This window comes from Haematobia irritans, chromosome 1 (genome assembly GCF_050003625.1).
Source record: "Haematobia irritans isolate KBUSLIRL chromosome 1, ASM5000362v1, whole genome shotgun sequence".
In the NCBI taxonomy this organism is placed as follows: domain Eukaryota; kingdom Metazoa; phylum Arthropoda; class Insecta; order Diptera; family Muscidae; genus Haematobia; species Haematobia irritans.
In genome coordinates, this window is record NC_134397.1 from 41,310,063 (window position 1) to 41,321,241 (window position 11,179).

Here is an 11,179-nt window from a genome sequence, read left to right on the forward strand (position 1 = left end):
ATGGCCTATAGAGGAATAAATCTATATAAACAAAATTTCAAATCATTAACTGATGACACATGCCAATTTTTGCACAAACTGTACCAAAAGTTTTTAAAAAATGTACACCTGAAGTATTTAGAAAATGTGGGTGAAACCGTCGTGATGGTAAGTTAACTTAAAATATTATTCATTTTTATTATTATATTTTAAATTATAAATTTTTATTTATTTTCAAACACAGGAAGAATATAGGACGAATTTGGAAGACTTGCTAATGGAAGCAAATTCGTTTTTAAACGAACAAGCTTCCAAATTCATTGAAATTCGGTGTCTATATTCACAAAAAAGGCCGAAAAAAACCAAAAAAAAAGAAGACACACGATCCAAATCCAGGTAAGTTATTTTTTATATATATATCATAAATAAATAAAATTTTGACTAAATTTTCCATAGAAGTGATTGTGGAGAAGGTGATCACGATGGAGGAGGTGATCGCCAAGGAGGAGGTGATCACGATGGAGGAGGTGATCGCCGAGGAGGAGGTGATCACGATGGAGGAGGTGATGGCCGAGGAGGAGTATATGATCGACGAGGATTTCGCCGAGGAGGTGGTGATCGACGGGGAGGATTGTACACACGATCGATGTAAGTATATTTTATTATAAATTTTTTATAGAAATCAAATTTTATTTTACTTTATAGCTTCATGCAATCTGAGCACCAATACTGATTTTTTGCTTCGAGCCATTGAACTCGTTGAAATGGATCCGTTCATTTCCGATGTCAAATTCAAATATTACAACGTGCGTTCAAAAAAATTACTAGCATTTAAAGCAATAGAGCATAAATTACGTGAAGAATTTGAAAATCTTCCCCGCGGGAGCTTTTTAGCCCGAAAACTTGCGGGTATTCGCCGAAATGCGATTCGAAGCTATCAATCAAAAGGGGACAAATCAAAAAATCCATTTATTGAATATGCACTTCGGTAAATTTTTAAATTAATTTGGAGTTACGTTTTTCCATTTGTCTGTTTTTTTACAGTTGGAAACAACGAAACAAATAAATGAATAAATTTATTTTAATATAATTAAATTAAAGATTATTTCAAATTAAAAAGTTCATTTAGATTCTTATTCTTATATTCTTATTTTAAATTTTGAATATCATTGCATATTTTAATTTAGTTCTATGTAATTAAAGTTGATATAAGTTTATTTAATTTAACACAAGTTAATACAGTTTACTTGAATTAAGTAATATTTAATTTGACTACATCAAACTGAATCACTACATCAATAAAATTTAATTTAAATTAATTTAGTTAATTTTTAAAGTAAAGGTCTACAGTGCTTATTAAACATAAACGCTAATGAAGACAATTGCTTACATTAACCCATTACCGACACCTATTTAAAGTCGAACAACTATAAACAAAGAAACTGGATCGCATTAGATAAACAAGTGTCATCTTCGAAGCATTGTATTCTTGTTATTATAAAACTGTTAAGTTTATTGTAATAAAAAAAAATTAAATTGTACTACCAGGTAATGGAAATTTTTGATTTTAATTTCAGACTTATGCCTATATTCATAATAATTTACCGACAGTTTATCGAAGAAGTTTGTATGGTAATAGTAGGTTTAAAGTTTACTTTAACTTTTATGAATATGGGGGTAAGTCATTAGTGAGTTAATAACAACCAATATAATCAATTTTTGTCGGTTAATTGAATTTTGGACGTTAACGGGTTAAAACAAAATGGTTATTGCAACGTTAACGTTGCAAATTGAAAATAATGGAATATTGGTGCATAATTATTACAACAAATAAGTTATTGTAATAATAATAGGGCTTAGCTGTAAAGGTCATACTTTTTATTAAATGTTGTAACGCTCATAAAATAATGCCATCGATGAAATACAAACCTCAAACAAATGGTCATGTATACTCATAATATATTGATCTATTATTATATATTCTAATGATCTGGAACTTCAAATAGCGAAAAGATTACCTAATCACTGTAGTGTTTTTCAGGCTGAAATATTAGCAATAAGAGAGGTGGCGAATTGGCTGAGAAGTAATGTTCCAAAAAATGTGGGCATTAATATATACTCAGACAGTCAACCTGCAATAAAATCCTTGGACTCTGTGTTCCTCAACTCGAAAACGGCCATCGATTGCCGCAAATCTCTTAATGAGATGGCTGAGCAGTACAATATTCACCTAATATGGGTGCCTGGCCATAGGAACATACCGGGGAACTGCGAAGCGGATGAGTTGGCAAGGCTAGGGACTACCTTACATATTCCAGGGGAACTAGAATTTGTTGGTATGCCCCTAGCTACCTGCAAGCTCATGCTGCGTGAGAAGGCTGTTATGATGGCAAATCTTCGATGGGAGAATTGCAAGGGTTGTAACGACACCAAGCAAATATGGCCCATTTCAACTTAAACCGCACACTAGATATGCTAATGTTCTCGAGACGTCAGATATCACTCCTGATATCTGCTATAACGGGTCGCTGCTTGATAGGAGATTTTGCAAAAACTATTGGCGCGAAGTATAATGACTATTGTATGAGCTGTCATGATGCGGAGGAAAAAGAATCAATTAAACACCTCTTGTGTGAGTGTCCTGCATTTTGTGTAAAGCGCAAGCAACTTTTAGGAGCATATAGCTTCAGATTACTGGCGGATCTGGAAAACGTTAACTTAAGCAGTCTGCTAATATTTTTGGAACAATCTGGTTGGTTCAACAAAGAAAAATAATCAAGAAGGTTCAGCGGTTAAAACTAGAAGTGCCCATATGTAATAGGTACTTTTAGTTAATGTGGTATCACAATGGACTGAATAGTCTAAGTGAGCCTGAATCTTAATCGGGCTGCCACTTTAACCTAACCTATCCTATCCAATTCCACAATTTGATTTTCTATATGGTCCACACGTTTCTCCATGCCTTCAGAAATTTGTTGTAATTTTTCGTTGACCATTCTAGAATTTTCGTCGAACTTTTCTTCCAATTTTCTAGAATTTTCTTCCGTTTTTCTAGAATTTGCTTCCATTTATAGGGCATTTTCTTTCAGCAATTTTCTAGAATTTTCTTCCATTTTTCTAGAATTTTCTTCCATTTTTCTAGAATTTTCTTCCATTTTTCTAGAATTCTCATCCATGATTTTTCTAGAGTTTTCTTCCATCATTTTGCTCAAAACATTGAGCATTGATGTGTAACCCACAACACTCGAAGCCACAGATGGAGTTTCTACACTGCTTGTATTGACGAGTATTGATTCATCAATGTCTTCCTTATAATCAAACTAATGCGTCGCAATGTCCATAATACGCCGTTCAAACTCTTCCAGTAGACGCTTTTGAAGCTGGGCCTTATTGCCTGTTGTCGGCAGCTCCAGTTTGCTCAATTCCTTTTTTAAGTCTTCCACACGAAGCTCATTAAACTTCATTGTAGATTTTTTTTCGTTATTTCACTTCCGATACCAATTGTTACGTTTTTATATGTAGGCATTTTTAATTACCCGACAATTAAAACACAGTTCTTTTAAATAACGACAATCTACAATTTATTTACTATGACTTCACACTTTACAATTCGTTCACACTGAAGTTATTCGTTTGACGCTTTAATTAAGACTGACTCGTTAGCAGCATGTGAGCGCTTTTATATATGACGGTGTGGCAATACGAGAACATTCTGGTAGCACTACAATATTCTGGCAACGCCAGAACATTCTTAGACAATGCTAGAAGGATCTACGACCATTAAGTTGTTCATCTGGTGGCTGCCAAACACATACACACTCCCATAGATATATGCTCGCATTACTACAACAACAACAATAATGACAATAGACAATGAGATGAAATGAGAATGCAAAATAACAAAGCAAAGGGGTTGCTATTCTATGAGATAGTAAGAACTAACATTTCGATAAGCAAACAAACGAACATAAAAGAAATTCAGGAAAATACTAGAAAATGAATAGTGATAGCGAAATTTTATCGTTACCATTTGAAATTTTAAATTAACGGAAACTAATTTAAATAAACTTATATCTATAATTATCAAATTCGTAACAATATGAATTAAACTGAATTTCTATAGTAAATTTTGTTAAAATTGAATTTCTATAGAAAATTTTGTCAAAATTTTATTTCTATAGAAAATCTTTTAAAAAGTTTACTGAAACGTTTGTAAAATTAGCCGAAAGTTTTCTTCCTTGTGTTTTTTGTTCTTCAGTGTAGGAAAGTTTCTATAGAGATAAAATTTCTACGAAATTTTCTATAAGAATAAAAATTTCTATAGAAATAAAATTTTTAAGAAATTATTACTGTTGTTTCTGATTTCAGCTTAAAACCATTGAAAATTTCAAAATGGCCTATAGAGAAATAAATCTATATAAACAAAATTTCAAATCATTAACTGATGACACATGCCAATTTTTGCAAAAACTGTATCAAAAGTTTTTAAAAAATGTACACCTGAAGTATTTAGAAAATGTGGGTGAAACCGTCGTGATGGTAAGTTAACTTAAAATATTATTCATTTTTATTATCATATTTTAAATTATAAATTTTTATTTATTTTCAAACACAGGAAGAATATAGGACGAATTTGGAAGACTTGCTAATGGAAGCAAATTCGTTTTTAAACGAACAAGCTTCCAATTTCATTGAAATTCGATGTCTATATTCACAAAAAAAGGCCGAAAAAACCAAAAAAAAGAAGACACACGATCCAAATCCAGGTAAGTTATTTTATATATATATATCATAAATAAATAAAATTTTGACTAAATTTTCCATAGAAGTGATTGTGGAGAAGGTGATCACGATGGAGGAGGTGATCGCCGAGGAGGAGGTGATCACGATGGAGGAGGTGATCGCCGAGGAGGAGGTGATCACGATGGAGGAGGTGATGGCCGAGGAGGAGTATGTGATCGACGAGGATTTCGCCGAGGAGGTGGTGATCGACGGGGAGGATTGTACACACGATCGATGTAAGTATATTTTATTATACATTTTTTATAGAAATCAAATTTTATTTTACTTTATAGCTTCATGCAATCTGAGCACCAATACTGATTTTTGGCTTCGAGCCATTGAACTCGTTGAAATGGATCCGTTCATTTCCGATGTCAAATTCAAATATTACAACGTGCGTTCAAAAAAATTACTTGCATTTAAAGCAATAGAGCATAAATTACGTGAAGAATTTGAAAATCTTCCCCGCGGGAGCTTTTTAGCCCGAAAACTTGCGGGTATTCGCCGAAATGCGATTCGAAGCGATCAATCAAAAGGGGACAAATCAAAAAATCCATTTATTGAATATGCACTTCGGTAAGTTTTTAAATTAATTTGGAGTTACGTTTTTCCATTTTTCTTTTTTTTACAGTTGTAAACAACGAAACAAATAAATGAATAAATTTATTTTAATATAATTAAATTAAAGATTATTTCAAATTAAAAAGTTCATTTAGATTCTTATTCTTATATTCTTATTTTAAATTTTGAATATCATTTCATATTTTTATTTAGTTCTATGTAATTAAAGTTGATATAAGTTTATTTAATTTAACACAAGTTAATACAGTTTACTTGAATTAAGTAATATTTAATTTGACTACATCAAACTAAATCACTACATCAATAAAATTTAATTTAAATTAATTTAGTTAATTTTTTAAAGTAAAGGTCTACAGTGCTTGTTAAACATAAACGCTAATGAAGACAATTGCTTACATTAACCCATTACCGACACCTATTTAAAGTCGAACAACTATAAACAAAGAAACTGGGTCGCATTAGATAAACAAGTGTCATCTTCGAAGCATTGTATTCTTGTTATTATAAAACTGTTAAGTTTATTGTAATAAAAAAAATTAAATTGTACTACCAGGTAATGGAAATTTTTGATTTTAATTTCAGACTTAGTCATTAGTGAGTTAATAACAACCAATATAATCAATTTTTGTCGGTTAATTGAATTTTGGACGTTAACGGGTTAAAACAAAATGGTTATTGCAACGTTAACGTTGCAAATTGAAAATAATGGAATATTGGTGCATAATTATTACAACAAATAAGTTATTGTAATAATAATAGGGCTTAGCTGTAAAGGTCATACTTTTTATTAAATGTTGTAACGCTCATAAAATAATGCCATCGATGAAATACAAACATCAAACAAATGGTCATGTATACTCATAATATATTAAAAAAAAAAACTTAAACAAAGAAATTATTAAACATTTCTCCATAACAGCATCTTTTTTTCTTGCATATCATAAATATAATGAAAAAGTGATTATTATTTGATTAATTTGTATAAAGTTACGTTGAAAGCTTCCGTCATAACAAAAGGTAAAATTAATATCGTATTTGATTGAATGTTTTCATGTTTTATATTGGCCTGTGGGTTAAAAAATTATGCTATAAAATGACTAGGCAAATACGAATATGAGGTTTAAACAAATGTGAAGCGTGAAACTATCAACAAGTTTAAGAGAAGACAGCATTTCTCAGTATGTACTACATTTCTCAGTATATACCGATATCTTCTAAAATCAACCGATTTTTTCTAAAATCAACCGATTTTTTCTAAAATCAATAGAGTTCTATTCTGACTCGAAACACATACTTGTGTCAAATTTGAAGTTGATTGGGCTAAAACTGCGACAAAATGTGTTCATGGCTATATGGAAGCATTTTTGCCAAAGACACCATGTTGTCTATATCGTCTCCTTTCATTTCAATTAAAAAATTAATTGGATCAATTACTTTCGTGATTGAATCAGAAGAAAAATTTTTTATGTTTACCAAATTTCAACGGGATCGGATTAAATTTGCTTGTTTTATATTAGGGGTGTTCTTAAAATTGATCCGATAAGGCTCATTCATTCCAATAATATTTGAATGTTAACGGCTAGATCAATCAAGTTTCAAGTCGATAGCTTCGTTCGGAAGTTAGCGTGATTTCAACAGACGGACGGACGGACATGCTCAGATCGACTCAGAATTTCACCACGACCCAGAATATATATACTTTATGGGGTCTTAGATCAATATTTCGATGTGTTACAAACGGAATGACAAAGATAATATACCCCCATCTATGGTGGAGGGTATAAAAAGTGGGGACTAAAACCGAAAATTGTGCATTGGCTATACACGGCAGTGGTTAGACCTATAATGCTATAGGGTGTTGTAGTCTGGTGGCCGGCACTTCACCAGCCGACAAATTTAGACAAAGTTCAGCGTATGGTGTGCTTATTTATCTCAGGCGCATTCAGCAAGACAGGAACACATGTCATGCTGCATCTATTGCCATTAGACATTTTGGCCAAACAGTCAGCTGCAACAAAGGGTGTGCGGTTGCGCGAGCTATCGCTATGGTCGGAAAAAAGTTACGGTCACAGTTCGGTCCTCAAAATAATGCCAGATGTCCCTAACGTAGTGGATTATACTTTGTAGACACCACTTTTCGATAAAAAATTTGAAACTCTAATTCCCAACAGTGAGGCGTGGGCAATAAACGATATATAGATTTCTACACTGATGCCTCCAAATTGGATGGACAAGTGGGTTTCGGAGTATATTCTAAAGATCTGGAACTTCGAATAGCGAAAAGATTACCTAACCACTGTAGTGTTTTTCAGGCTGAAATATTAGCAATAAGAGAGGTGGCGAATTGGCTGAGAAGTAATGTTCCAAAAAATGTGGGCATTAATATATACTCAGACAGTCAACCTGCAATAAAATCCTTGGACTCTGTGTTCCTCAACTCGAAAACGGCCATCGATTGCCGCAAATCTCTCAATGAGATGGTTGAGCAGTACAATATTCACCTAATATGGGTGCCTGGCCATAGGAACATACCGGGGAACTGCGAAGCGGATGAGTTGGCAAGGCTAGGGACTACCTTACATATTCCAGGGGAACTAGAATTTGTTGGTATGCCCCTAGCTACCTGCAAGCTCATGCTGCGTGAGAAGGCTGTTATGATGGCAAATGTTCGATGGGAGAATTGCAAGGGTTGTAACGACACCAAGCAAATATGGCCCATTTCAACTTACACCGCACACTAGATATGCTAATGTTCTCGAGACGTCAGATATCACTCCTGATATCTGCTATAACGGGTCGCTGCCTGATAGGAGATTTTGCAAAAACTATTGGCGCGAAGTATAATGACTATTGTATGAGCTGTCATGATGCGGAGGAAAAAGAATCAATTAAACACCTCTTGTGTGAGTGTCCTGCATTTTGTGTAAAGCGCAAGCAACTTTTAGGAGCATATAGCTTCAGATTACTGGCGGATCTGGAGAACGTTAACTTAAGCAGTCTGCTAATATTTTTGGAACAATCTGGTTGGTTCAACAAAGAAAAATAATCAAGAAGGTTCAGCGGTTAAAACTAGAAGTGCCCATATGTAATAGGTACTTTTAGTTAATGTGGTATCACAATGGACTGAATAGTCTAAGTGAGCCTGAATCTTAATCGGGCTGCCACTTTAACCTAACCTAACCTATCCAATTCCACAATTTGATTTTCTATATGGTCCACACGTTTCTCCATGCCTTCAGAAATTTGTTGTAATTTTTCGTTGACCATTCTACAATTTTCGTCGAATTTTTCTTCCAATTTTCTAGAATTTTCTTCCATTTTTCTAAAATTTGCTTCCCTTTATAGGGCATTTTCTTTCAGCAATTTTCTAGAATTTTCTTCCATTTTTCTAGAATTTTCTTCCATTTTTCTAGAATTCTCATCCATGATTTTTCCAGAGTTTTCTTCCATCGTTTTGCTCAAAACATTGAGCATTGATGTGTAATCCACAACACTCGAAGCCACAGATGGAGTTTCTACACTGCTTGTATTGACGAGTATTGATTCATCAATGTCTTCCTTATAATCAAACTCATGCGTCGCAATGTCCATATTACGCCGTTCAAACTCTTCCAGTAGACGCTTTTGAAGCTGGGCCTTATTGCCTGTTGTCGGCAGCTCCAGTTTGCTCAATTCCTTTTTTAAGTCTTCCACACGAAGCTCATTAAACTTCATTGTAGATTTTTTTTCGTTATTTCACTTCCGATACCAATTGTTACGTTTTTATATTTAGGCGTTTTTAATTACCCGACAATTAAAACACAGTTCTTTTAAATAACGACAATCTACAATTTATTTACTATGACTTCACACTTTACAATTCGTTCACACTGAAGTTATTCGTTTGATGCTTTAATTAAGACTGACTCGTTAGCAGCATGTGAGCGCTTTTATATATGACGGTGTGGCAATACGAGAACATTCTGGTAGCACTACAATATTCTGGCAACGCCAGAACATTCTTAGACAATGCTAGAAGGATCTACGACCATTAAGTTGTTCATCTGGTGGCTGCCAAACACATACACACTCACATAGACATATGCTCGCATTACTACAACAACAACAATAATGACAATAGACAATGAGATGAAATGAGAATGCAAAATAACAAAGCAAAAGGGTTGCTATTCTATGAGATAGTAAGAACTAACATTTCGATAAGCAAACAAAAGAACATAAAAGAAATTCAGGAAAATACTAGAAAATGAATAGATGATTCCAACAAGTGATAGCGAAATTTTATCGTTACCATTTGAAATTTTAAATTAACGGAAACTAATTTAAATAAACTTATATCTATAATTATCAAATTCGTAACAATATGAATTAAACCGACGATGTGATGCACATTTTCATCCAGAAGTTGTTGATTTCAACAATTTTTTGTTTTTAACAATGGAAAATTTTAGACAAATAAGCAAACAGTTTATAAAACTAGGTAAGTGAAAATAAAAAATGAAATAAAACTTTAAGGAAGTCACTAAATTTATATATCTTTGCAGAAAACTAAAATTATGGATTCTACGTTCTTGAAAACATTAAAAAGCTGACCGATGAAAAAATGGTGGACAATTAACTGGAACTGCTTCAAATAGTTTATAATAATTGGTACGTCAATATGAAAAATTAAATCAACACTTTAGAGAAGTCACTAAATTTAAATCTCTTTGCAGAAAACTAAAATCTTTGGATGCTACATTCTTGCAAACATTAAGAAGCTGACCAATGAGAAATGAGTGGCTTATCGACAAGAAAAAGTTTCCAGAAACATTACAAGTGCAACCAATCACAATTGTTAAAAACAACAAATTGTTGAAATCAACAACTTCTGGATGAAAATGTGCATCACATCGTCAGTTTAATTCATATGCTATTATCAGTTTAAAATGGATATTTTGTGAATTCCTTCTGCTGGAAATCAATTCTAACACCCGGTCCAGTACGTTCCTAATTTCAAATTGCCCGCATGTTAATAAATTTTAATGCTGTTTTATGACACCAAAAGGAAGGAAATCAAATTATCAATGCAAAAGTGTTTACTAATAATGTTTAAGATATTTAAAGTTTTGTTGTTTGTTTGTTTTTTTTTTTTCTTTGTTCTTATTTGTTGATATGTTTAATAAGATTATTATTTATCAATTTGTATTGTAGTGTATTATTGTATGTTTCATTTTGATTAAAATGAATAAATTATACAAAATTCATAGAATTTTGGCTTTGACTTTCAATTCGAAGTGGGTATATCATTCAAACAAATTTAGGTTGAAAAGTATTTGCAACGATGTTAATTTGAATTTGACTAGCATCGAAAATAGTTTGACAAATTATTGAGTAGCGATGCATTTCAATTTGAGAATAACACTTGAGATATTATTGCTAATGTGTTGAATTTCACTGTTGAGGGTAATGCCTGTTTTTTGTTGAGAACGCGATTTTCTCAACAATTTTTCAACTTGAATATTACCCTAATCCTTTGAAAAAATGTTTGAAAAATTGTTGAAATTTAACATTTTTCAAACGTTTGCGTTTATTGGGCACATGGTTTTTTCGTTGCATTTTAGGGTAGCGTTTTGTCAAAGTTTTCTCATATTATCTTCAACACCTTTTCAAAGATTTCGTCAACATTTTGGCAAATTGGAAGCAATTCGCAAACAATTTGAAGATGTATTGAAGATGAGCTATTTCAAGTCAAGTTGAATTTATGTTGAAAATTACATTTACCCTCAAACTGAAAAGTTGTTGCATTTGAAAAACGCTCATCCTGTGTTTATTGGGTAATAACATAATTAAAAGT